General features: G+C 37.8%; 1 long non-coding RNA gene across 2 annotated transcripts; it reads left to right on the top strand.

Moving 5' to 3' along the window:
- Positions 1-87: 87 nt before the first annotated feature.
- Positions 88-23,492, top strand: LOC138068754 (uncharacterized). 2 transcript variants are annotated; one of them, XR_011143494.1, is made up of 3 exons: positions 88-523; positions 13,360-14,837; positions 15,264-23,492. It is a non-coding gene; the product is annotated as an uncharacterized lncRNA (long non-coding RNA). The 2 variants fall into 2 exon arrangements; XR_011143495.1 differs by adding an exon at positions 8,835-8,965 and having other exon boundaries at positions 13,360-23,492.
- The last annotated feature ends 442 nt before the right edge of the window (positions 23,493-23,934 follow it).

The following is a 23,934-nucleotide window of genomic DNA, read 5'->3' as shown; positions in this document are numbered from 1 at the left end:
GCGCTTCCACGCACACACCTCGCCCCGCCCCGCGCGGGGGGGCGCTGGCGCGCATGCGCCCCCGCGCCGCGCATGCGCCGCCGAGGAAGGCGAAGGCAGCGGCGGGAAGGGCAGGCGGGCGCCATGAGGAGGGTCGGCGGCGGAGCGTCGGGGGGCTGCGACAGAAAGGCCCGCCGGGAGGTGAAGTGCGGGGCGTAGGCGGCCGCCCTGGTGTTAGGGCCGTGCGGAGCGGGCGCGCAGACCGGAATCGGCCTGAGGGCTCCTCGCCGAGGTGGCCTGCCGAGGCCGGCGCTTCTCCGGATGCTGCCAGGCGGCGCTGGCCGCTCCGGGGGCGGGCTGAGACAGCGGCCCTGGCCCTGGCTGTGGCTCCGCTCTGGCAGTGCGAGGTTTCGAGGAAACGGGCTGGCTGCGGCTGCAAGAAAAGCCCCGATCTGTTCCCTGCCCCGGCACCCGCCAGGCCTGCGCACAGGGCGCCCCGACGCTCAACGCATAGAGGGTTTCTACAAAGGCAGCCTTGACTTAAGTATGTTCCCCTTTGTTTTACATTGGAAATATGCTGTGGACAGTGGATGTTTTAACAAAAGTTGAGAGACTGTTAACACGACTTAAAGACTGCGTTTTTTCTCCCACACAGATTTGAGAACACCAGTCCCTGGTGTGTGAGGTTTTGGCACCTATTTGTTGTTCACGATGACGAATGAAACTTCTTGAACTGTCGCTGTAGGTTAGAGAATTCCTTTGGCTGAGCCTCGCTATCTGAATTGAAGCTTTCTCAACATGGGTATATTAGTCAGGATAGAGGGGAATAAAGGATTGCATCTGTAAGTGCTAGAGGGCTTGTGTGGATGGGTGTCCTTATATCAATAGAATTATATTTAAAAATATATATGTTGGCATAACTGAGTTGATTAAGCTACACCATTTTGTGAGGATGAGGGCAATCCTCAGTTCTTTGGCATACAAATTGAGATATAAGCATATTATTTGGTTGCCCTCTAGAAGAAGGTCACAATTGTACGCTCCTTCCAAAATGGGCCTGTTCTTTTTCCGAAGTCAAGCGAGACCGGTACGGCAGGTTTCCCCCGAGTCTAACGGACACATAGTTAAAGCAAGCCTGAGATTTATGTAGCAGTCTGCTTTTCTTATGACTCTCCAAGACTAGCCTCAGTCCTGGGTGAAATTATATAAATAAATATAAAACCCAGTGTCCACAACTTGCAGATAAAATCTGACGATAGTAGTTTTCAAAGAAAATCACAACTCTAAAGCTTTTAGTGGCCTTAAAATTGGAGTTGAATCTTTGCAGCAGAAGTTAAGAGATTATAAAACAGGCAAGGTCTGTCAAGCAGACTGGCTAACTGCTCAAATCTAAACTTTCCTTTGGGATGTTCCTCTGCTTTTTAGCATGAGTTTTCCTTTTATTTCATCTCACTGATTTTATATTTGGGCACAGTTCATGCTATCATAACTTCAGAATTACGAAATCGATCAAGTCGTCATGAATCTAATGACTTGTTTACAGTGACAGGCAATATAAAGTTATTTCCAACCACATCAGTTTCTAATTTAGATAGCATCGTTCTACAGGGACAGTTTTAACAAGCAATTTGCCAGCTTCAGTTAAAAAACAAGAAACTCAGATTTGGCTTTCTTCTCTTCAGCCAGCCCTTCTGTTTTTCTCTGCTGTCTTTATTTGTCTCTACAAAGCAGCACCCGTAACTATAGCAGAAAGGTCAGTCATTCCAGAGTCAGAGAAAAGAGAATACTTTCCAATTGCCTCACGTTCCTGTGCACAATTTTAAGAGTTTCTAATCCAAACTCTGTAGTGCACTCTGTTCAGCATAACTCTTAAATGCTCTAGAGTTTTATTTTACCAAACATTTCTGAATTTGCCACAAGACTAGTCATACTGCTTTAGCCAAGTCTTCTCCAGTCAAACTTGCATTGAGCTCAGCTCTAAGATGAGAGAACAGCAGGGAAAACATTACAGAAAGTAACGGCAGGATTAATGGAAACAGGTACACGTGAAAGGTCTCAAGAAAACCGTACATAGGTATATTTAGGCATTTAGTTAACTTTTTGGTGAAGTAACAAATCATGTGCAACATCATATTAAGGAAAACAGCGAAAGAAATCACTGAGACTAAGTGCAGGGACTATGCATATTAAATTGAAGAAAAACAAAGCATTTGCTATTTTCAGTGCTCTTACGCAATAATAGCTACAGCCCTGACTGTAATGGAGACAAGATGTGCATCCATCAGACTATAGCTACATCATGTGATAAAAGATTTACCCAAAAGAACTCTTCCTTCTTTTTCCTGTTGCCATTTAACAGTGGGACAAATGACTGGCAGATGACATTTACTATATTGTCACTTTTCTTTTTTTTTTTTTAACTCGCAAACATTCCACAAGTCTGCACATACAGAGCTTGGCTATGACATAAAATCATTGAATTGTACAAGACGCTGCTACAGGATTTTCTAGAGAAATGTTTGATTAGATTACTGTAAATCAAGAATCATTATTTCTACTTCACGTTTCCTCAGCAGAAGTTAAAGTCTTGTATTTTTGCAAATATTTGTAGTCATACTCCAGAATTTTAGTATTCATTTTTTTTCAGTTTCCAGGACAGAAAAGCAAATATCCCATGTATGAACCAAGGACATATGAGCATATAAACTCTGCAGGCAATTTTAAGTAAAAGGAGTAAGATGAGATAATGCAGTTATCCCAATTAGGAAAATTTAAGTGGGAAAGCCCCTCTACAAAAAACTACAACTCTCCTTAAACCAGCAAACAAACCTCAGATCATTTTGGCAATCAGTTTGCAGTGTAGTATTTTGGCCCATCTCCAAGAGCACCCAGGTATGGCCTGAGGGTAGAAATGAGTACTTGTTGTAAATCTATTCTTAATTTGGCTTTGTCTGTCAAGAACATTTATTTTAAAAGGACATATTTTGCAAAAATCACTTCATCGCATTGAAACTGTGTAACTACAGAAGGCCACTACTATGTAGACACTAACGTTTCTCCTTGTGGTTTCTCATGTAATCTCAGTCGTATTCAGTCACACAACCACAGTAGCCAGCAGTGACAGAAACAGCAAATAACCATGTGTTTAAAAAAAAAAAGCAGACTATTAACTTAGAGCAAAGAGATCATGGCCTGATAGGCATGATATTTTTTGAGCCCCCCTCAAAGATATACTGCTTATATCTGAATTTGAACAAACATGTGAAGATGACTGGCTGACCCAAGCAATATAAGAACTTATCCCTCTTTTCCCCTCTCTCTAAACATAAAAAATAAACCTGTGCAAAGTTCCATAAGACACATACCCCAAGAACATATGCAAAAGAAAAGAGTTTTAAGTTTGTGACAGTTTATAAGTTCAGTGACAGAATTTCCATTTGCCAGAGAAGGCATAAGCTTCTGCTTAAAACAGCAGTTCTAAAACAGGTGAAGTCAACTGATCACCAAAGCAGCTATTCATATTTTAGTCCTTGAGAAATGTTCTATTCTCCAGCTTTCTGGTAGTGAAGAGGGAAATCAACAAGGTTGAAATCATTGTCCTAACTGCACTGGGGAGAAAAAAATAAAAAATTAATGATGTTCTGTGTACTACCATGGGAAAAAAACATGCTATATTTAACTTAACCACAAACAGGAAATATGTTAAGTCGTCCAGTAGCACATACCCTCAGCTTTTAATCCAAAAATTCTTTATCGTTAGCACAACCACTCTGCCACAGAAAACGCACTACAATCATCTTTCCACTGCTCCTGTCGAGTTCCAAACATTCTTCAAACTGTCTTCTCTCTCCTCCCTATTACTGTACTCAGTTTTCCCCTGAAGCAGTTACTCCCGCTTGTCCCTTTTTGCAGTTTTAGATGAACTATTTTTACATTCAGGAATTTAAAAAATCTTGAAAACTCTTCAGAAGGAAGCCAGACTAAGATAGTTTAATGCATGAGAGCGTGGTGAAATACAGTTATAAAAACGTCACAGGGTAAATAACTTAAAAGGTAGGAAAATGGGATTGGAAATACTAATTACTAAGCAACATAAAGCAACAAAGAACATCATTTATTTTAAATACCTGTTTGCCAAAGGTTTATTTAATCTACAACCATAGCTTCCTGGCCTGTTAGAGGCAGTCATCATACATTGTATAATGTGTCTGTAAATGAAGTCACAAGAAGTTGTTACTGTATTTCTAACAAATGCATGTTAGTGATTTGTAAGTTCATTAAAACATCCTAATTTAATAATTGAAAAATGAAGCTACACTTCATATTACAATCATGAACATAATCAAAACTGTTAAATAAAAGCACGGCTAATTATGAATATTTCTATAAATGGGTAAAGAGTACAGCATAGGCAGCTTCTGCACAGCTATTTCAGTGAGTTTGATTGTCCATGGCCACAGCTACGCTTTGTTTTTAACCAGTTGTGAGATGGCTGCAGAAACAGTTCACTGATTAGGCTGTATAGTGGAAAATTTTGAGCCAACTTATACCTTTTGTCTGTACCTATTTATACTTTTTAGGAAGAGGAAGCTGGCAGCTCCCACCTATTGTTTAAAAAAAGTTTTCATGTTGCATATGTTAGTGAGGTAATGAACTCCACAGTCACAGCAGACCTACAGCTGGACTTTCCTTGCTATGTCCTGCTGCAAGTTAAAACTAAAAGCACTGGCATTAGACAAGGTATAACATTATTAAATGATATATTAAACTTCCATAGTCAACCTGTGCCAAAATACTTCCTTCCATAAATAAACTTAAGTAAATCAAAAAATAAACTAAATACTGGCTTTAATCTGAACGTATTTTTAGTGAGCTTAATTTATTCCAGGACAGGCTCACCTAATATTTAGGAACTGATAGTTTGGTAGGCTTTTTAGGTTTACGTTTTCCAAAGTGTTACTTTTCTTGTTAAGGCATTTTTCCTTTTTGAAGCAATCAACTAAATTAAGTGAGTTCTGTTTTCACCATTTTATACATTTTGGCCGTTAGTCTATAATTCTAGATCACAACTATGTTTCTCTTCTCCAAATGATCTTTTCCCGCCAGATTTTACTAGAACAGTAAAAACTATATTCGTTTCCCAGTCACCATTTCTAGAAACAAATACATGTATGTAGAAATTGCAGAAGAGGACTTCAGAGGATGATATCAAAAAATAAATAGGAAAAGGTTAAAATTACTTTTGCAGAAATAAGTAAACAGAAATCCTTTTTTCTTCTCGTTATAGATTTTTTTCCCCACAGGAAAAAACAGTTGGGTTTGAGCAAAGCATACAATCAGTTATAGTCCAGAACATAATTCTTTTTATATCTAGGGTTCCTTTTTTCCCCCGGAACACAAAAATAGAATTCTCTAAAACAGTCTTTGCTGGCAGTTGGAAATCTTAGGGCAAAGACTACACAGAATCCAAAGCCAGCTACTAAAATGTGGCTACATTAAATTCAATTTTTAAAAAGTCAAAGTAAAAGAAGTGATTTCAAACCATTTCCCAAATAAATTTCTTATTATATATAGGTTTTCATTCTAAGAAAAGACTTCTGTAATACAGCAACAGTTACTGAGGCCCCCCCCATTCCCCTTTTCATTCACTGAAATTTGATACTCCTTCCTGCAAGTCTGATGGTGGTCCTTTATACCCAATTTTTCTTCTCTCTTTTTAAATGTCTATTACACAGTTTTTCTGTTACATATATTGTTGTGAAAGTCATTCTACCTAAGCATCATGTGACATCATTCTTTTATCACATTTATATACTGCTATGGAAGCTTAAGTGACTACTACGTGACCACTTTTCCCTACTTCAGTTTACTGTATCTTTATCAATGCCATTCAAGGACTGAGAATAGTTTTAATAACCTACTGAAAGCTGAGTGAAAGGACTGAGGAATGCAAAACAGGTAAACATGATGTTTACCAGGTGTTTGATATCCCTGCACAACATTAATACTTGCGCTGATCTTCATGCCTTTTTTTTTTTTTTGAACTATATATGGACTAGCTGATATACATGGTACTCTTTAAATTATTAATTCCCTTTTTTCCCTTTGCTTCTGAAATATGAATCTGCAGTCATACTTGACACAAACTGTGGTTATTTGTGCAATTTTTATCTCAGCTTTGCATCTAGTTTCTAATTTCTCAATACTAATGGCAAGAAAAATGCCTGCCGCATTTTCTCATACAGTAATCCTAATGGTAGCGTACAGAACTTCCTGGGTTAATATTTCCATTTTTAACAACAAATTACATGCCAGAACAGGATGAGTTTATCTGAATATAAGACAGTAATGCCTCTTTTACTGCAATACTCAGATTTCTTTCCAGCTTTAAAGAACTGGATATGATTCATACAGAGAGAGAAAAAGAAATAGTGCCGCTAAATACTGTCTCTCAGTTTTCAAATATAATACTGCGTATACATGCTGTCTTACCATTTTAAACAGTACAGTACATCTTTTTGATTTAGAGTCAAATCCCAATAGTTACTGTTGAATTAGATAGAGTATTCAAGCTCTTAGTAGCAGCTGCTAAATTTTCACACTTTTTCTATCATCTCTACTACTTTAGACCTGCGCATCTATGTACTGTCTGTAGCTGACAATGTACTCCAATGAGTGCATTCTATCAGGTGCACTCTATCATTGCATGCAGTTCTGCAGAATGTGACGGAGAAGAAAAGGGGATGTTTCTTCAGAAAATAGCAGGTTTTTTTCTGCTCCGAGGTTACTCGGGGACTCTGCTGTCTTGTTTATTCTGCAGGTCTCCCTACAGACCAGTAGCTGAGTTGCGTAGTTTATAATGCTGTGGTACGTTCCCCCGGACTGTTGAGAGCTTATATTTTGATGTCTTCTCAAACATAACTGAACTGTTCAACGTAAACTCCCTTTATTTACTTCAACAGTTCCCTTGACCATATTGGGTACTAGAGATCTTTATATTTCTTTTCTACTGCATGGGTTGAGACAAAAACTAAATATCCTACTGCAGCCATTCTCTAGCAGACCCCTCACATGTATCTGGAAATTACACAAGGCTGGTCAAAAAAGCCTTTACTTATTTAGCTGTCAGATTATTCTACATGGTAATCTCTCTGCCTCACTTATTTTGTCTATAAAGAAGGCTATATCTTGGAGAAATAATGTTTATAATTTCCTCCAGGAGTGATACAAAAGCTAAGTAAACAAGTACAGTACACAGAATTAGCAATTATCAGTGGAATAGCTTTGAATATATGTCATGAAGGTCCATATTCCAACATTATAAATATGATTCTTTTTAAGTCAGCTGTATTATAGTGGATGATTTAAACAGTTTCTTTGAAAGGAGGTAAGGTATTAAAAAATGCAAACATTTTGTAAATAAATTCATACTTTCTGTTGTATAGTGTCTTTGTTGTCTTCATAGGATTTACTTAATGTAGGTTATGTTCTTGAAAAGCAGCTATCAGAACTTTGTAAGGAATATGTAAGATTACACTTAGCAGAGATGCATTTCTTACACTTCATATATAGGTTTTGGGTCACTTAATATTTGTACTTAATTCAGGAGAATCATTATTTACTACCACTGAAATAAAACACACATCTAGCTTTTCCAATGGGAAAGCGTAGCTTTGAAGTCTAATGTGCTTACTTGCCATCTAGCAGAGTTCTATCAAGACAGTATTGCGTGAGGCTTACTGAAAACAAATTATCTCCTCTTGTTCTACCCTTCTAGTTTGTTCTGAATCCTTTTGTGTTTCAGTTAATTCCTTAAACATTGCTCAAAATGAACTTATTTGTGAAAAGCAAGATTCTGGAACAGATAATCAAAATTCTTTGCCTGTCCACTTGGTCTTCTTTATAAATGAGTGAAGACGTAGTGCAGTACAATAATAACACCAGTTAGAAGCAAGATTAACTCAGATCTTATCCTGCAGAAGCAAAGGGTGTATATTTTTATAAAATGTGTATTGTTATGTGTACGTTATAAAATTATATTTTTAGTCAGGCAAGTAGCTGAAGATGAGTCTGGGGCTCAGCCCAGTGTGATATTCCACATCATCTGAGACCTCATTTAGTATAAGAGGAGATGATTTACAGGGTGGCGGGTGTTCTATTCTTCCCTCTCCTTATCCACATGCAAGGTGAAGTGGTTCAGCAAGCTTATCTGATGGAAAAATAGTACATGAAAAAAATGAATAGTTTTCTGTCAGATTAATCTACTGAGCTAATAAGTCACGCGTGTCTATAGTATCTCTAGCTCTGACACAAGGGATAGGGGAGAGAGATGGCAGTGGCAGCTTGCAGGTATACCAGATTAACTGTAATATAAAACCAAATCTGAAGCATTATCATCTTTACTTCTCCACTATAAGTGCTCTGATTCCTGAGGCAGGAGAGTTTATAGTGGGACAATCGGCAATTTATTACCCTTTCCTGTCTATTCCATTTCTGACTTAGGAAAGAATACTGTCTACACTCAGGCTGCCACAATTAACAGCCTGATGTTTTAAGATAAACTGATACTGTGCAAAAAGAGCAATACTGATTGGTGTATAGACTGGGGCGTTAACCTTGTCAGCCAGACCAAAGTACATTATTCCCCATTTCTGAGTCGGGGGGGGGGGGGGGGGGGAGGGGAACGTGAGAACGAGCATGTGACAGATGCTGGTTACGTTGCTTAATGCATTACATGAAAGTGACACAATGCTACAATGGTACAAGAAGTGTCCGTTTATGGTATAGAAGAACATAAGTTCAATTTACGGGAATGATTACTATGCAATTTTAAAAAAAACTCATTTCTCTGACAGTATTACAATTTCAGAACAGAAACAGTACTGAAATCTGTGGATGAAATTGTCCAGGGATAAGACAATGAGAGGAAAGAGGAAAGTCACAGGAGGAAAGGCCTTTGTAACCTGCAAACAGCTGGAGCGAGAAGGTGAGATTATCCAAAAAATACATTGAAAGAGAAGCATGAGGAATCAGAGAAGAAGGGGCAACGTTATAGTTATGTGGTCAACAGGAAGAACAGAGTAGAATAATGTTTCTGAGTTTGTCTAGAAAGGCGTCAATCCAGATTTCAGTGAGAGGGGTTTCACTGCAGGTTAAGGAAGGAGTGGAGCTGGAGTGGAGCTCCGCTCTCTACTGCCGCTGGAATTCAGGGTTCTGTGTTCTAAATCACGCTTATTCTATGGACAAGTTTGTCTCTTTAAGTTCTCAAAGGACTTCTGAGCCTCCCTCTCACTTCCTAAGGAAATAGTTCTAGCAAGCTGAGGGCATCAGGAAGTACACACCAGGAGGAGATGGCTTGTGTGCAGATAATAGTTGAGTTCTGAAGTCTTTGCTCTGAAGTTCTTTCTCTGCTTTGCCTTTTCTACATGTAGTCCTGTCAGTACTAATGGAAAGTTATCGGTTCAAAGCTGCTGGGAAATGTATTCAAACTCTGTTTTCACTTTAAAAGTTAGCACAATTTCAAAATAAGTTTTTGTCTCTGCCTGTTACCCTTTCCCGCCTCCTAGTGCTCCCTTTTGTGCAGAGCAAACATTCATGTGACTGTATTTAAAAGGATTGCAAAAGTGGTCAGGGTTAAAATTAACCTAAAAAAAAAAAAGAGGTTAGTTTTAACTTAGGTCAGTTTCTTGATCTCATCTATCATGTTGTCTCACAAATGCTTGCACTGACACAAGAGAGAAGATAAATAAAAGGGCAGTGTAAATCCCTCTACCCCCTCACCTTTCACCATTCACCTGACTTCCGGGAATCCAAGACCCTGCTCTAATCAGGCCCAGCTGTGTAATCCTAGCTCAGACTGATGAGGAAATTGCTAAATTATCAGGAACAACCGTGAGAAAGCCTGTAAAATAGAGACATGTGAAGTGAAAAAGATAAAATTGCAGACAGAGATAGGCTTGTTGGTAGTTTAAGGATTCAAAAGGAGGAACGCTTACAAAAATCTTGAAGGAAAAGAGTAGGGGCTTCATGGAAGATCGCTACACAGCACTAGTAAGGTGCCTACAGCAAGAAAAGCAGGTAGTGAGGGCTAAGCTTTCTCTCCTTGACTAATACTTATCTGGCCAGCAAGGATTCTTTGGTTTCCTTATCAGCCTGGTAAGCAATTTTTCAACCAATAAAAACAGTATCTTTATTTCTGTTTAGCAGCTGGTGTAAGCCAGCGCTGGCTCTAAGCATGCTCAAACACGTTATGGCAGCGTATGTATTGTGGTGCACAGCAGTTATCCAATGTTGCCTTTGTCTTACTGAAAAAACCTTGTAGTCAGCATATTACCAACAGCAGTGACATCATGTTGCTTAGACTCTGAACTGCTTAATCTGAGATCACACAGTTGATACTCACCTTTTAAGCACATCTGAACAAGCAAACACAGTAGTGGCGTGTGGTATAGAAACTTTTACGATGCTTCGCTTGGAGTATCTCTCTTAGCATATTAACAAATTGTTTTATTATATAGATCTACTTTATGACAGAAACAATTTTACAAAACTAGCCCTCAGAGCACAGTACCCTTGTTGATTTTTCTGGTGCAGTTTTTGTGAGGTCAATCATTTTAAGTGAGCTGAGTCACGGAACCAATTAAAGTAATTACATAGCCACTTGTTTATAGTTGTATACACTGAAGTTAAAATATTTTTATATATAAATATTTATATAACTATATAAATGTAAAGATAAGTGAGATGACATAACTGGTACAACTTCACGCTTTCAATAACTGAGCCACTAGTTCAAGTATTCTTGTGGTTAATTGGGGGTGGGAGAGGGGTGTCTCATACTTTCTATCAGTTGCGTCACATTCCCTGAAATCCTCAACAGTAATTTGCCTAGACTTCAGTAATATCTTACTTATTGCTGTGGGAGAGCTAATCAACTAAACATTCTTCTGCTGCTAAATACAGCCAACAAGCTGCTTATGAGTCATGACTGGCAGATAATTCTGCTGCGTACAGGTGAAAACTTTACTGGCTAGCTATCGTATTCCTTGTGTGAATAAATACCACTGTCTTTGGTCTTATTTTTAACGTTCTAGGTTCCCACTGTAGTAAATGTTCACTGTATTAAGTTTAAGCTTGTAAAGGGCTGGAAAAAAAACAACTTTGTCATGCAATAATTCTGGAGTATAATATATCATACATTTGGAAATATGCAATGCTGTATCTATGGTTGATTTAGTAATTAAGTTTAAAGTGTTCATAATCTAATTTCCATAAAGAGCAGCAGATAAAGGTGGTTTACTGGATAAGCACAGTGGTATCTGAAGCTAGAACTACATAATATTATAGCAACTGTGAAAGTAGTCTCCATTTTATTCCGATTCTTTAGGACAAAGTAAACTGTAAACTCATATTTGTGAATGAAAGGATACTATATACATATGAATATAAATTATCCACTATATACCGTCTGTGAAAATGATTTCTTCTTGTAACAGTACTCTGGAAAAAATGAGTATTTTATTCTTTTCTTGTTGGTTATTTCTTAATCTCCTACTGTACTATCTGTTGTTCTTTCAAAATGATCTATAAAATAGAAAAAGAGCTGATTGTCAAGTACTCGTTAGAAATATTACATGAAATACCAGCTTTGAAATACAAATAATCACTCAGGTTTTCCAATGCTTGTGCTCATTTTTGTGTAAATATTTTTATATTTAAAATAATCTAGCATAATCTTGTTATCATCTCAGATTAGTGGATAAGAGTACTCACTGGCTAAGCATCTGGACAATTGGTTAAGATATAGGAAACGATCTTGTTCCTGACCAATAATTGAACCTCACACTGTGACTGCCCTAACAGATGGGTTATATTAGGTTAATGTTCTGTTCATAAAAATGGGTCACAACCAACAAGAAAATCAGAAAGGATCCCCATATATATCTTAAAAAAAGAGGGGGAGGGGGGAAGCAGGAGGCAAGCCTTTTGTTCAGAGCACTGTCTGGGAGTTTAAAAAGCCAAGTTCAGTTCAGTCAAGCAGAGTGGCAGAACTGACTTCCCAGCTCCAAAATGAATGCTCTTACCGCAGGGATGGCAGGTACCAGATGCTTCATCCTGAAGATGGGAAAGCTTTTGTTGAAATTGATGCATTTTCTGCAAACCATGTCATTCCTAGTTCGCGTATCTCCCTGCTATCCCAGATACTGTTTGTATTGCTATGCTTTGACAACTATTCTTCCCACTTCAGATTTCTGCTGATAATCTGTCAGCAGCGCTGATTAAACATTGACACAAAGAGGGTTAGTACTTAGCAAAGCACTTCTTGTACGTTGCCCTTCCACAATCTAGAGACAGTCTGGTGCATCTGTACACTTCTTTTCGCGCTCTAAAGCGATAGAGCAGAACGCATGTAGTCTTGTTCGTTGACAATGCAGAATTTTTCCCACTACTTAGCTTCACATCTATAGTTAACAGCAAAAAGCATCAAATTCTACAGGTTGATTTGTGTATTGTATTTTCTAATTGAATGTGGGAAACATAATGAAATAACTGTTGGAGCTGGTAGAATATAGTAACTTCATGTCAGTTCTTGGGCTAAATACTTTCATTTTAAGCTAAGGCTAATGAGGTGTTCTCTTAAAAATGATGCACAGCAGGCAAGATGTATGCTAATCTGGTTTTACTGCCATGAATAGGAGAATTTTGAGCTTCTTTTTTAAGAATCAAGTATCTCATTTAGACAGTTGAACAGATGTATAAAGGAGTTTGATTCTCTTCAATGGAATATATTACCATTAGAGCATTAACAGTTTTCTAAAACACATTCCTATCTTGTCAGTTTCTCTAAACTCTTTTTTTTTTTTTTTTTTTAACACAGAATAAAAAGATAGGCAAAATAAGCATGACTCAGGAACAGAAATTTTGGTTTGGGATACGTCTGCTAATTTAATTATTTAATAAAACCTTTCATATTTGATTGCAAAACTTGATTGTTTTGAAGGAAAAAAAGTGGCCCAGGCAACTAAATAACTTATGTTTTTTGAGGCTTCCCCGCCATAGAAATGCCTGCCTAAACAACCACACTGTACTTCTGTGTACTTTCAGGGTTCAGCTATGGTTCTAGTGTAACAGTAGTAAAGGCAACTTGAGATCTGGCATCTACTTGTTCCTCCTCCCTGGTACTTTCTACCAATATGCAGTGACTCCCAGATGCTCAAACAAATTAAAATTGTAATGAGTCATTGTTGGCCTAAAGGTTCCATGCCAGACCATCTGCTTATCTAGTTTGGGGGAGCAGCTATATATGTTTCTATACAGTAGAGCTTTAAATCATATTACCTTACCTTTTTAACAAGCTTATTTTTGACACTTTTTCCCCAGTAGTGAAGCATTTTATACTTGGACACGTCTTGGGCTGCTGCCATTGTGGAAGAAAGAAAAACCAGACAGACTGAAGGGACAGAAGTTAAGGAGCATGCATTACAAAATACAGATGTATTTTCTGAATGCACCACCAGTCCAAAGGAGAAGATGCTGATATACTACTGAAGTAAGAAAGAATAGTGTTTCATGAATGTAAGGTCACAGAGCAATACTCCTTCACTGGCCAAGGTCACGCTCCAAAAGTTTCAAGTTCTCTCACCTGCTTTCTGAGGGCAAAATAGTATACAGAGAACCTGAGACTGAGACAGTAAAAAACATGCATTTCAAAGAGTGAATTGCCTTTTGAGCTGGAACCTGTTAATCTCAGAAGCTTAACATCCACAATTTTTTTAACATAATACACAGCAGGAAATTAGAAAAGTGGTAAAACCTCGGCTCTAGTGAGCTCTTGGAGTTTAAAGGCTGTATAGTTTACTTACTGAAGGAAGAAGAGTTGGACTGTAATTCAGAAACAACCTTTTCCAAACCCTTTGTCTCAACCTTGAGTTTATGTGGACTTGCAGGGGTGGGGAAAGAACACAGATTACGAGAGAAATGCCAAAAATCTGAGATTCCAGGAATCCCTTTATGGTTGTGAAAACATGCATAAATACTCAGGTTGTTCAAGGAGAATTTACATTTGTTTTCTGCTATTTACTATGTATTTTGCAAGTTCCTGTAACTGATGGTTGGACTTCCTTCAGAAGATGGGTTGTGTTGTAGTCAGTTTAAGCACAAGACTAACTGTAATCAGTAATACTAATCTCATCACTTATCTTTCAGCTTTATCTTGAGTTTTATCAGGCATGTAAAAATGATTAAGCTGCTCTCAGAATACAAAACAACTGATAAGCAGAGCCTTTGCTACTGACCTAGTATAGCTTTTTCTTCTGCGATAATAGGAATTACTGTAGTGTGCCTTTGTTCCATATTAATTTACCCCCAACCCAAGTAGATCCATTTCCTGCTATCTGGAAGGTTCCTTTAGTTCTTCACAAGAATATAATTAGTTCTACTTCTGTGCTTGTGTCACCACTCTAGAAACGCACAGCACTGTAAATCCTGTGCAAACTTGAATGTGCCATACACAATCTGTTTTATGCTAAATTGATCTAATTTGGGTGCTATAAATTGCTTCTCAAAAAGCACCTGCCCTTTTGATTTGCAAGTGTGGGATGCTTCAGTTCCTAACTTTAGTTTTCTGAATTGCACTTAAGTGAGATTCCTAGAAGGGTGTATTGTGACTGTTAATGCTGTTTCTTTACAAAAGGCATAAGATGAATCATAAACCTTGAACATCAAACTGTTTAGCCGCTGGTATCACATAATGATTGTCTCATTTCTGGTCTTGAGTTCTGCCTTTCATAACAGAACATAACATCTGCCTTTCATGATACTATTCAAAATTAAACATTAATTTGTCAACTCTGGAGAATGCTATATGTTGCACATTCAGAAAAAAACAAGTACAAGCAGATCAATTTCAGTTGCTGGAATGACACAAATCCTATTTTTCCAGGAGAGTAACTTGCCAGTGGTCAGTGTTTCCTTGAACCTGTATAGGGACTACAAGGAAACTTTTGGTAGTGCCAGTGGTCTTTCTACAAATACAAGAATCGCTGTGCACTGGGTCTTTGGGGAGTGACGACTATGAGAAAAGGCTTAAGTCCTACACCATGCTTGCCGTAGGATCAGTCAAAATGTGTTTAAAAATATAATGTATTTAAAACAGCAAAATAATCGTGTTGCCACTGTACTCTCAGCATAAACTTAATTTAAAGCATTAACATTACTCTTTAGTTAAAATAATTTGCTTAAAACGGTGGATTTTCTCTTGGCAGACTAGTATAAGGTCATGGAAGGCTTATTTAAAAAAAGCCAAGAGTCTACCATCCGTTGATACGTCAGCCATGTAGGGTCTACACCTCCATTTGAAATGTTGTAGATAGCAATAGAAGAGGCTGAGAAGCCTTGACTTGCAGTGACCTATGTGCACGCTGCAGGTATGCCAAGAAATGTTCTATATGATCTCAGTGGCAACTTGAATTATCTGATCCAATCTCTGCATCTCTAAAGTGAAGGACATCATTAACTTGTTTTAACTTGCAGCACTGGTATAGCAATGATTAGTTACAAATGAGTAGTGAGTGAAAGGGGGGTGGTTAACATAGCATTTACTGGCAGTATGTCCTTTACTCATGGAGTGATGACTAATACGTTAGTTAAAATCTGAGTGAATGCAGCTAATGATGTCCCACTTAGTGTTTCAAAAACTGAAACACTGACAAGTCTGACTCACTGCAAACATGCCGGAAAAGCTATTAAAGGAAGCTGCGCTAGACCTGTGGAATTCCTAAAGAACTCATTTGGTGTGGGCAAGGGAAAATATGTAGCCTCCAAGAGAGATTTTTTTGAAGGCTTAATGGCATTCAAAACAAAATTCTAACGTTACAATATCCAAAAAATGGAACAGAGCATTGTTGTCATCAATAGAAAATGCAATGTGCATGTTTCATCTTTTATTTCCACTTATTAGAACACTTCAATTCCTTTTCACATTAAGACTGAATAAATGTTTCTTTTTTTTTTCTTTGAAGAAAGCATGCGCATATGCTTCCTTCTCCACTAGCTTTTCAGAAATAAGGCTTTTACTTTTCAGATGTTCATTAAGTAGTCAGTTGAGCTGGTTAATGGTGTTCCGAGCAGTAACGGATACTCTTGCTGTGTAAGTACAGCAAAGTTGTGAGATACTGGAATGCTGAGTGCTTAACTGATGCAGTACCTTTTACATTACAAATGAATGCATCAAGTAAATAACTCAGACTGTTGTGATACCAACATGATCTTCTCCTGCTTCTTAGCGTAGACTTGGATCACTAGATCACCTTTTTTTTTGTTTGTTTACCACACAAGTTTCTGTCTTCAAGTCCTGCATCTTTCATTTCACGTATTTCTCTTGACTCTTTTTAGAAAACCAGTTCTTCCTCTCAAGCTATTCAAGTCTGAATGGAGAAGGGCTAGGCAGAAAACTTTCCAACAACACAAGTTTGTCAAAATCAGATTGCATTATGTCAACTTGGTGTACAGGTGTGCTAAGTGCATGTGTGTGTGTGTTTTTTTTTTTTTTTTTTTTTGTTACAACGCTTAGATAATATTGCAGAACTTGTCTTGATTTATCCAAGCTCAGATGCAAATAACTCAGGCTTTGATAGCTTTAAAAGTTCATAAAAATAAAACTAAGGAGTTAAAAGGAGAGGTAACTCTATGAGGAGCAGAGCTTATTAACCTTGACTTTCTTAACTTTTGTGTTATTCAGGTTCTCGTATCCAAGGCTTAAGGTTTGAAATTATTCTAAAGATGAGGTGCTTATCTCTGTCCCATGCAAGTTCTCTTGTGTTCAAGGAATAAACTTACGCTGTTGCCTTTTATCCGTCAGTGCAGAACTTACCATGGACCTCTCTTCTATCTTGCTGACTATCTTCAAAGGCATTGTAAAAGCTGACTTCTGAGATGTCTTCATGAAATTTGGTTGAAATTAGATAGTGGGTTGTTTTTCTTTTTTAAAATAGGCAGGGCGGAAAGAGCACAAGTCCTCCTTTACCATATAGCATGGTTTAAAACCTTTTTTTTTTTTGGGGGGGGGGAAGTTGTTCTAAAAGCTTTATGCAAAATTCTGCTAAAGCATAATTTCAGCAAAGGGGTTGTAACATTGATCAGGTATGGCATGATAGGCTTCAATTTTGTCTTCTATCATCTGCTTGATTGACATTCTGTAAATAATCAAGGATAAATTAACTTTCGTTTTCCTCTCCAAGTGACTTGTGAAACATTTAATAAGCAGTGGAAATGATATAATACAGGTCACAAGGAATGATGAATTGACCTTCGTTAGTGTTCATGCTGCTATTGGAAGCAAATTTTCCACATATAACTATTTGTTTTTTCTCTTAATGATTCAAGAACTGTTTTCTCTGGAGTATCTCTTGTTAGTATTATTGGAGTCATCAAATGAGGATTCTGGTAAATGTCCCTGCTTGTGATTTGAGAGGGAGAGATTAGGTCTACAAATCCAATATACCTTGGGAGACAGGCATATGCAAATATGTCCTAATACCCAGTTCTGTCACTTCTTTCTCATAGAATTTGCATGATAGCATCCCAAATCACTTAATTTCATACTTCAGTTCCTATACAGTAACTAAATAAATGTTGGAATTGAACATTTTTTGGAATCTTTCCAGTTGCTGTCTTTAGCACCCCCCTGAATAAGCTGCTTATTTGGAGGCATCACAGATATATGATCCTTTGCACCAGTCAGGACTTCATCAAAATCTGTATTTCTGAACACAGAAGTGACTTGGCGAAATGTTTAATTCAAAGTAAGTCCTTCAACTTTTTCCCAATGTTGCAGCAAAACAAAATGATGTAGTTAGTGGCTTCCATAAGAGATCAACTTTCTGGCAACACAGTAGGCAGAGTTTGTTTGCCAAACTGGAGTTGGCATCCGTTGCAAAACAGCTCTTTGTATTGGCTGACATCTTGAATATGATGCTGACATCAAAAGGAAGATGTAGAATTGCTGGGAGAGTAGTCCTAAGGGTTTATATGTTTGATCAGGACGGATGCTTGAACTTGCCAGCCACGTGTAGCAAAAGTGTCCTGAAATGTAGAGGTCAACGAACAAGGCAGAAGCAGAATGGTATATAAGACATGAATAAACTTGCCTGGGTTATATATAACGTGTTTGGCAGTGAGGGAATTCTGTATGACATGAATAGAAAGTGGGCCACCTCTGTGTTTACTTTCAACTACGTCATTTGTGCTATGAGATACTATTCCACTCCCAGAGTGTTGTGTTGCTTTTTTTTTTTTTTTTTAAAAAGCAACTGCATGGCTGTATGTTTTGGTGGAAAATTTCTGGTGACATCTGGCTGCAAGGAATAGTCATTCTGCAACAGAATAATGAAAATAAAGAACACTCAAAATGAATGTTATTGTATGGGGAAGTAAAAACATATATTTAAATTTTGTACTGAGATATGGACTGATTTGTAAACTTAAAGCTAAACTTCAAAAGAAGGGCTCTTAAACCAGCCTTCTTCTCTCTTCTAAAAGCAGTGTCTGCGCTTCTGTGTGCATGTGCACACAGAATCTGTGGATTTCCCCCTCCATTCCTCTCCCTTTGTATTTTGTCTGGCTTAATAAAAGTACTTCTGTGTATGCCTTGGACTTGCTTATATCCCTAGATCATCATGGCTACAACAATAAGAAAAGTTCATACCTGAAAATGAGAACTGTTGCACTAGATGGATCCTTAACCATATTGACTACATTTTTGTTTACAATAATCAGTTTTCATAGCAATAAAAATATTGGCTGTTACACCTGAAAAGCATAAAGGTACTTCTTGTCAGCTCGGGGACTGAATATAAATCACTTCTGGACTTGCTTTCCATTGTTGTTCTTGGAATTTTATCTCTACAGCTTTGCCTTCCAAGATTATTTCTAGTATGTTAGTTATGTCTCAAACCGTTTTGAAACAACGGAGACCTGCGTATCTGCTGGTTCTGACAGTTAAAACATAAAACTCTGAGAATACAGCAAAGGGTATAAAAAGAATAAAAGATTATTACTGTAATTCTAAGTAGCCAAATGAGAAGAAATAAAATCTGCTTACTCAGCAGCAAGTTACGCAGCTGAGAATGTAAGCATGCATACTGAAGAGCCAAGTTGCGGAGGCTGGTTTGTGATGTCGTCTGCTGCCACACCCCACAATAAGGTTGACTATCCGTTGCCTGTTTTAATAAGCTGAGCAGAAACATCGATGGATTTCACTACTGAAAAATAGCATATACTTTAGCAGTTAATTCCATGGAAAAAATATGTTGTAGAACAGATGCTTTGTATAGATACTTCATTTAAATAGTGAATAACCAACTGATAAAGTTATTATAGGGTACTCCTAGTGGTTGTAGAGTACTGATTAGAATCTGTTTTGTATACAGTAGTTTCAGAGATATTTAAAGTCACACTGAATAAGATTACTTTCTCAATTGACTACGCTAAATTTGAGTCATTACTGTTGACAGAAACTGGATAATGTATGATGTCTGCTTAAATGATTTATTGCACTTACTGGCTGGCTCTGTTTAAAAAAATTTCTTTTTCTCCCTGCTGATCAAATAATTTCTAATGCTAACTTGACTTTGCATGTGTGTAGTTAGGATAAAATTACTTAATGACATGGAAAATTCAAAAAAAAATTAGCATTTACTCTTTTACTGCATTCACTTATCAAATCACCAACTTGAATTAGATAATATTATACGATCTACACTTATATATCATGCATTTATAACTTGCACTGAAAAAAAATTGTCCCAGGTGCTTTAATTTTCTAAAATGGATCTCTTGTAAACGGCAAATTCAGTGCCCAACAGAATGATCCCTAGGTACAGTGCAACCAATTAAATTAAGCAACCACAATTAAATATGCTTACATCTCCTACAAAGTAGCTTTATATCTAACTTCAAGTAGTAAAAATATTCTGCAGTTATGAACATTGGATTATTTACTGGCATTTTAATATATACAGAATTTTTTTTCACTTTAGCTGGGACAGTGAAGACTAAAGATAGTACTGACTATGGCAACTTCAGGTGGAAGTTAACCAGGACCTCAGAAGAAATGTTAGACATAATTACTTCACATATAAAGCAGCTTAAATTCTAAAAGTTAAGTATTGCCTGATAGTGAAAAACTAACAGTTCTTCACAGGTTGAAACAATGAAGAAGTCCCACAACTGTGGTGGCTAGGTATCAGCTAATTCTTCAGAAATGAAGAAGCTTACCGCATGAAAGGCGGATGTTAGCACAGAACAAAGCTGGCTTTTGGGTTTTGCTTTTGGTTTTGTGGGTTTTTTTTTTTTTAAATAGGCTACTAAAGAGAGTCTTGAAAAGCAAACAAAAAGAACTTACATTTTCTGATACGTCAGCTTACTCTGCAGACTAGAAAGTCAGCTCATTTTTCCTGGACCGTAATTTACGTGTGGAGATTGGCCAGGAGTTAGGGGCTACAAACCTGTAATTTTCAGTTTCTCCAGTTGCATGATGTTCATGAACAGATCATGAAAACTGACTCACAGTTGAGTGTTTGCTGACTGGCCTTTAACCAAGCTTGGGTAGCAAAAGACTTTTCACTTTTATTTAATGTCTTTCCTTGCTGATCTGTAAGTAAATGTTAAAATGGAAGTTACAATTACATCAGCAATTCAATGAAAGAGAACTTTCTCTGGATTCTCCTTTTCGTGAGGATGCAACAAGCACCAAATGCTTCCAAAACTCTTCTTTCCTTAGGAAAAATGCAGATGTTCTAACAAGGGGAAATAAAAAAGTATCTTATTTCAGAGCCTAGTAGGGGCACGTGGTAATTAGATGAAGAAACATCTCTACTTTTCTGAAGGCCAGAGTAGAAATAAATCACAAATTAAGAAATGAAAAAGTATTGCCTCTTTAGGTTTTTTTTTAAATTCAACAAGCAAGTTAAAGACTAAACTGAGACTCCTATGAAAGCTTCCTAGAAATTCTCTTGATAGTTGAAGACTACTCAATGATCACAGTTAAAATATATGTTACTAACCTACTGTATTTTCCAGAATGTGTACTTTTGGAGAGGTCTTGCCGTATATCTTTGAAGGGAGGTATATGTGGATAACAAAAACATCTCTGTATTGAAGAGGCAGGAAGGTGTGTGTGTGTGTTATCCACATTTATCTTCTACACAGAGAACACTGATTTCTGCTGAAGAAATTCTGCGTGTGACTTTTACCTATGCAAAACAGAAGTTCAGTTTCTACATAGTGAGAAATAAATTTTGGGAGTAAGCACATGAGTCAGAAGAGTGTGTTTGTAGTGCTGAAGTAAACTAACAGTACTACCTGTGTGGATATAGTTCTGTACACAAACTCTGGCTTTTCTAAACTGGAAAATAAGCCATTTTTACAGCCATCAGATGAATCTCCTTGAAAATAATTCTTCCTTCTTTGTACTTTAAGTCCTTTACAAACTAAGCACCTACATACTTCGGTTGATGTGTTTGAATATGTAGCTTATAACACATGCTCTTGGAGTAGGAGGTAGGTCCGTCAAGGCCTACTTGGAAATGGAAGTAGATCTATAAAGATTTACTCACTTTAGTACGTAACAGTTACGTGATTTCATAGTTCCTCTTAATTATTGATGCTTTGTCTGTATTATGTATTGCCTGGGGACAAAATGAAGATCTCATGAGGTGCATGATAGCCTATCCTCAGAAAGTCTTAAATTTGAATGCAGGAAATTAAATTTAATCTTAGAAAAGAGAGATGATGATGTCTAAAATAACATCAGTGCCAGTTGCTAAGGTGATAGAGAATCCTAGATATTGAAATACCGTGGCCATGGCACTAGATAGCTCTCTTCATTAAACTTTAACTTGGATCCAAACAGACTCACTTGGAAATCAGTCTTCCTACAGAGCAGCTGAGCCCTCTGTATGGCACAGAACTGCATAAAGAAACAGATGACAACAGCCTGCATTAGGCCTTTTGTGTAACATACCACCACTTATCATCGCTTATCATAATTTTCACGTGTGTCTTCAAGTTTTCCCAGATTTTAAAGTCAAGACCCTGGAACTTTGCAAGCTAAGAATATAAAATTAAATAACAAAAAGGATGGTGTTTCGGTGGGGAGGGAATGTTGGCTTTTTTTTCCCTTGTTTTAACATGCATAGATCCAATGCATACTTGTACAAGTCTCAATATACTATAATGGATAACAGTAACTTGAAACCACTGCATCGTTTCCCAAGTGTGGAGAGAAGACATTAGAGCTAATAATGATTCATGGATAACATTGTGATTTATGTCTTTTGAGGCTCTGTTAGTGAGGAAGAGATGGTGAAACAGGAAACCAGGCTTTGTATAAAAACATCCACAATTACTTAACTGGAGAAAAAAGCTACAAAAGTAATTTATGAAGGATATTGCTGTGTACTTCTGTATAAGAATATATTGACTGTTGTGCACAGCTGGAGACTGTAATGGTTCATACTGAGGCAACCATAGTGGTTCAACACCTCCCTGCCTTCCATAGGCGAGAATGGGTAGACCTGTTAGCTATTAGACTGCCCTCTATTCCACCCCACCTGGGCAGACTTGTTCTTGGCAGATTCCAGCCATAGGGATGGAGGGCGATTGGAGGGGAGACACCATGTGATGATAATAACAGGTGCTAGCTGTCAATCATTAGAATGTTCTAGAACTCATTGTTGGTCATCAAAAAGGATCAGAAACTGACCAATCAGGAACCTCTACAAAAAAAACCTTTATGACCATGCCCAGAATTCAATTTGGCTATAAAAGAGCGGTGATGTTACCCTTGCCTGGGAGTTGAGCTGGAGGAAGAGAAGGGATGAGGTAGGGCAGTTGTTGCTGGGCAAGGAGCTGAAGTCACCATGTAACAGAGCCCAGCTGAAGAGCACTGGACCTGAAGTAGCTGGACTGCTGGAGAAGATCAGTGGACTCACTCAGCTCCAAGACTTGACCCCGTGGTTTGGGACACTGGATGAAGAAGGTCTAGGATCCTATCACCACCACCTTGGTGAGTGGCCCTCTGCTCGCAAGGAACCTGTGAGTTAATTGCTGCTCCCTGAGAGTTATTATAGGATCAGTTCCTGTAGCTTCTGTGAACCCAATGGTCTCTGGCCTTGGGAGAGCATGCTTGCTGGGTGCACCTTGACATCATTCTGCAGTCTCTTACTATAGGAGCACATCTCCTGGGTGTGGCTTGACAGGGGTTACTCTTTTGTTTTTTCATTTGAACCACTTGTTTCTTATTTGGTGTTTGCTTACCTGAGTGTTGGGATTTTATGTCCTCTGTACTACACTTTTGTCAGATTTTCCCCCCCAGTAATTGCCAAACTTTGCATCTATAGGAAGCTCCTTGTAAATACTTGCACATAGTTCAATATAATTAGTGTTATTAAGCTGTTAATTGTTAGTAGGTAAGTTTCTTGTTATTTGTGCTGTTGTAAATTTATCCATCAAAGTAAGACCTTTATACCCCCACCCTTGAACTTGTTTAACCATTATGGTTCAATAAATCATCCAGTATACCTTTAAAGTGGTGTGGCTGTTCTGCTTATTTAGACTGTGACAAGGAGAAATCTGTTTTTTAACTTAATATTGGTCTGTCTTCTGCCCCCCATCCCCAGTTTGTAGCGATTTTGAACTCTGTGTACTTGAGTTTACAGTATGACTATGGTGTAATGACTGCAGTGGAGCTTTAAATCATCAGTAGAGATTAGGTCTGGGGAAACAGCTAGCAATAATATAATTTGTGGAACTTAGTTGCAACAAATTTGTCTTCCTAGTCTAGTGGTTTAGATATTGAAAACAGCTGTCTGTCATTACTAGAACTTGACTGCAGTTGTGTTCCAAATTATTTCTGGTTTTGTGCTTCTGTTGAATTTTTCAAGTTTGCAGAGCAGT

The sequence above is a fragment of the Struthio camelus genome, chromosome 11 (genome assembly GCF_040807025.1).
Source record: "Struthio camelus isolate bStrCam1 chromosome 11, bStrCam1.hap1, whole genome shotgun sequence".
Lineage (NCBI taxonomy): Eukaryota > Metazoa > Chordata > Aves > Struthioniformes > Struthionidae > Struthio > Struthio camelus.
The sequence above is the reverse complement of the archived record's forward strand: the minus strand, read 5'-3'. Positions and strand labels throughout refer to the sequence as shown.